Raw genomic sequence first — 5,128 nt, forward strand, 5'->3', positions numbered from 1 at the left:
GATCTCCCATGGCACTACATATGATGGATCGGAGAATATTCTCTCTCTCTTATCTGTCTCTGATAGCTTGTGTTGTTTCTCTCTTTTTCTCTTCCCTGCTGCTTTTCTCCCCATTCATTAGCGATGACCATTGCTAACTGTCAATAAAACAGTCATTGACCTGCTTAGCCGAATGGCTTGAGCTGTAAATTCTATGTATGTAATTCTATGTGAATAGGCTTCAAAATTCAACTGTTTTTTCTTTCAAAATTGAAGCAATATTAAATGAAGAAAGACACACTCAATCGCTCTCTGACCTCAGTTTCACTCTCTCTGACCCCTGCACTCAGCTCTGGGCAAAAATATCAAGATCAAGCCGAGACTTTTGGGAGAGGCTGAGGCCTTGAAGTAAAACCTTTTATAAAGGCACTAGAAGACACAAAAGACAATTCCATTGATAAATTCAATCATGTTATTGGGAAGCATGTATTTAAAAAAAAAAATGTTGGACAGAAAGTCTACCCTCAGCAATCTTAGGCACCTTGCCTAAGTGACCGTCATTTCTGTGTGAGCCTTGACAGTGAGTTTTGGAAGACTATTTTATCATGTGGGGGAGGGAGGGAATCCCAGCCAAGCCCAATTCTGTTCTCGCCCGATATCCGCACATGCACTTACAGCAAGGTAAATGACCCTGAGCCACTTACTTGGAAAATCAATCATGTTAGGCCTTTGAATGGAATATTTTTCAGTCTGTGAGAACTGCCTAACACACTTCTAAATTACAGCATTAAAGTAGATTGTGCATTTAATTTCACTACCTGTCCTACCCCTGGCTGAGATCAGCTTGGGACCTTCCTGGTCTTAATGACTCAATTCCACATGAGGCAGTGAGTTGGCCACTGAAAATTGGGGGGACAAAGACTGTGTACCTTCAACACAAGATAGCATTTATATCTGCAATAGTATGGCCGTGTAATAGTTATGCCTGATAAATAGTAAGTGTCTTATGTTGAGGGTAAAACAACATAGCCAGTATAATTCAGTTCTGAAGAATGGGTAACTGGATACTTGTTTTGATAACCTGGAAGTCCTATTGAACGCACTAGTCTTTGAAGCTCTAGTTCATAATGCATTTTGTTGCCTTTCAGGCCTGTTGAAGATGCATTGGACACCAGAGCATGCCCAGAGGCCAGAGCAGTACCTTGACATCTCATTTACAACATCCTCTCCAGCACGCAAACCGGAAGATAACCATCTCAACAGGCAGCGCAATAAATACGCGTGGGCAAATGATGACATTTCTGCACTGACTGCCTCTAATTTGCTCCAGAAGTATGCAGAGAAGTACTCTGGGATTGTGAACTCTTCATATGAGAGACCTGAGCTAAATACTTATGCCGATGGGGCTTTTGGGCCAGTTAATGAGCAAAAGAATGAAAACAATACCTGGCAAATGTCACTAATTCCAGATGGTATATATTCTCTAAATTCAATACATGATTCCCTTTCTGGCAGTAAAGCAGGAAGTAATTCCACTCTCCCACCAGGCGATGGCACTGTAGAGATAGGAGGTTCCTCTGTGGTGACCAGTAGTCACTCTGAACCTCGCTATCCAAGTAACACATGTGGTCCCACCACTGTCCCAAGTATTCAATCTAGCCTTGTACCAGTTGGAACACCTCAGGAATATTCATCAGGTTACAATGGAACTTACTTACCCTCAGTTTACTGCAGCCAAACAACATCAGCAGTTTCTTCCTCTCATCCTTCACCTTTAAATAGCTCAAGCCTTCTACAGCCAGTGCATCCCACACCCACTATAGTCCCGTCTTACAGTTCAACTGGAGTAAGCCCACTGTACAACTACCCTTCAAACAGTTACCCTTCCCAATCAAGCATTGGCCCTGGTTATGCTGGTGTACATCTTCCATCTTCATATTTACCTTCAGGTATTCCAGCTCCTATCCCTCTTCCTCCCTCATCCCGGCCTTCCATAGTCCCTGGTTATGGTTACCAAAGACACAACTTGACTCCAGACTCAGTATCACCTGTTAGCAATGGCTCAAGCAGTTCTTTGAAAAGAAAAGCTTTTGATATGGTAGCAAAGGAGGACGAAGGTACTAGTAGATACAGAAGATACAGTTACAGACAGCAAAGGACTACTTCAGGTGCTTACCAGATGCCAGATGATGTAGTTCCTGATGATTGTAGAGGTAATGGCTTCAGCAGAAATGACGAGACATTGCCTGTTGAATTTAAGGCGGGGAAACAACATATCGTGGATGACCTTATTGGTAAATACAGTGGCCAAGAACAGAAAGGAATGATGTCTCCACCATATCGTAGTGAAGAACGTCCACTGCGATCAAGATCAACTGAGGATTTTGTGAAGTTCACACCTGCATTAATGAATGGCGAAGGGGGTAATGACCATGGCCACATACTTAGTCACCAGATGCAGGTCCAGAGCGTTGAGCCAGCTACTGCAAACAACCAGTTGGAGGAGCAATTGAAGAACCTGGATTCTCAACTTCTAAACCTCGTAAACAACGAAATTGTTGACTGTGGTCCTCCAGTACAATGGGGTGATATTGCTGGACTGGATACTGCAAAAGCAGTGATTGAAGAACAAGTGTTGTGGCCCTTGATGAGGCCTGGGGCTTACAGTGGTGTAAATGGACCACCAAAAAGCATTTTGCTATTTGGACCAAGTGGTGGAGGCAAAACAATGCTCACAAGATGCATTGCCACTCATCTTGGGGCAACTTTTCTAAAGGTCAGTGGGTCATCTTTCATCTCCAAATGGAAGGGAGATGGAGAAATGATCTTACAGGCTATGTTTCTCATCGCTCGGTCCCGTCAACCATCTGTTATCTTTATCAATGAACTTGATGCCATGCTTTCTAACCCTGCGGGTGAAGAAAGCATCCATCTAAACTCAATTAAAGCTAAATTACTGTCTCATGTAGAAGGTGTGGTGAACTCAAGCAGTGACCATATTATAGTCATTGGAGGTACTAGACACCCAGATGATATTGAGGAGACCATACACAGGTACTTTGTAAAGCGACTTTATATCTCTCCACCTGGCAGCATTGCAAGACGTCAAATTTTAATTTATACCTTGTCCCAACAAGACCATTGCCTCAGTGATGGGGAAATTAGCTCGATTGTTCAGCATACAGAGGGATATTCAGGGAGTGATCTAATGCAGCTCTGTCAAGAAGCAGCTTTAGGGCAAGGACGTGGTCTTACAACACAGTTACAGTCTGCCACCTACAAGGACTTTGAAAATGCTCTTTGCAAAGTTCGGCCCAGTGTTTCGCAAAAGGAGCTGAAGTTGTACACAGAATGGAACAAGTTGTTCGGATCTTGTGTCTGACAGTGAAGGTCTGGGGGTGGTGGGAGGGCGGTTGGAGTGGGAGAGAGACTGCAGGATAAACAAAGAAAGAAACTATGTTGCATAAAGTTAATACCATCTCTATTATATCACTAAAGTCAAATGCTAAGAAACCCATTGATGGTATTTCTGTAGATAGTAGTAATGTTTCTGAGGTTGTTGGTTGCTGTCTAAGTCTTCATATATTCTGATTTGATTGTTACATTAATCAATCAAAATGACTTTTTTTAAATGTGTGATTATGCTAAATCGGCTAGATTACCAAACAAAGGTAGGCTATTTCACTCAGGATGTTTTGCTATTTATTTCCACTGTTGCGTTAGCTGTATTCTATAAGACTGTTACTGTTGCAGCTCAGATGAAAAGCAGGCTTTTTTTATGATCTTGCCCCTAATGTTGTGTTGTTTTATTCTAATCTTTCTTCAAGTACTCAGGAAAGCTATGATTATTTACCGCAACAGAATGTGATGAACTCTCTGTAATGGGTTTAATGTAGGAGTTTAAGGTTAGCTGGTAACCTAACGGACGTTAGGTGATCAGAGACAACTAAAGAGCTTATTATCCTGATCTCAGATGGGGCTGCTACAATTAACCTCTGTCAATGGATTGGAAATAGGGAAAAATCAGCCAGGGTTACTGCTCCTGATCACTATCCAGTGATCCTTGCTGGAGAGTGCAAGTGTGTGGATATTTGGTGAGTATCGGATGGGGCCCAGCTGTAATACAGGAAACTTTGGTTTATCCGGAAGTTGTATGGCCGGAAACCTCGATCTAACGGCAGAAATCAGCAGCCGTTTTGTTCGTTTTTTTTCTTTTTTTTTCTTCTCCTAGCATTTTTTTAAACAGTCAGTCTCTGGAAAGCCTCTCTGAAGCTGTTGCTAAGCTACAGAGACGTTTCCAAGGTACGGGCCGACTGTTTACAAGCTGTTGCTAAGCAACAGTGTTTGTTGTCAGATACGGAGATGAAAAGCTCCGTATCCTTCAACATTAGCGCTGGTCTGTCCGGAAGTTTTCATAGATCGGCATCACGCCGGTCCCGTCGGTGCCGGATATCGCGAAATTTCCTGTACCTGCCATGAGTGAATAATCAGCACTCACTATTTAGGCTCACATAAGAAGAATGCCTGCTTGGGTGAGGTATCACAGGTTGCCCATGAAACTGTACACCAGCAAGACTCGGCACGTTTAAGAGCGGGGGAGAAAAATTAAAAAAAACGAAACAAAGCTCTTTGTCCACTCAATCACTGTCTTAAATTAAGTCGCATGCCTTTAATATAACATACTGGACATATGCATTTGCACAATGTGGTGATGTAGAAGTGATCAGTATTTTCTATGAAAGGCACCTGTCATAGGTTACTTTTTAAATATTTTTAAGTAACCTTAAAAGGCCTAGTTAGTGAGTCAAACAAGTATTACTACGTGTTTACCTCAAAAAAGTTGACGTTGTAATGGCGTTTGACTTTGAATGTATTCAAGTTCTTTTCATATTATGACAAAGAAATGTATTCTAATTGCAATGTATAGGTGAAGTGATGTTTAATTTTTTCTCCCTTTCAGAAAGTGTTTGAATCATAGAGTGGTTACAGCACAGAAGGAGGCCATTTGGCCTGTCGAGCCCGTGCCGGCTCTCTGCAAGAGCACTTCAGTTAGTCCTGCTCCCCCGCCCTTTCCCCGTAGCCCTGCAAATTTTTTGTCCTTCAGGTATTTATCCAACTCCCTTTTGAAAGCCACGATTGAATCTGCCTC

At 42.4% G+C, this 5,128-nt stretch overlaps 1 pseudogene; it reads left to right on the plus strand.

Moving 5' to 3' along the window:
• Nucleotides 1-1,130: 1,130 nt before the first annotated feature.
• Nucleotides 1,131-4,918, plus strand: LOC147097000 (fidgetin pseudogene; annotated as a pseudogene).
• Nucleotides 4,919-5,128: the final 210 nt, after the last annotated feature.

This window comes from Somniosus microcephalus, chromosome 33, assembly GCF_052327205.1.
Source record: "Somniosus microcephalus isolate GS21.2 chromosome 33, FLI_Smic_1.0, whole genome shotgun sequence".
Lineage (NCBI taxonomy): Eukaryota > Metazoa > Chordata > Chondrichthyes > Squaliformes > Somniosidae > Somniosus > Somniosus microcephalus.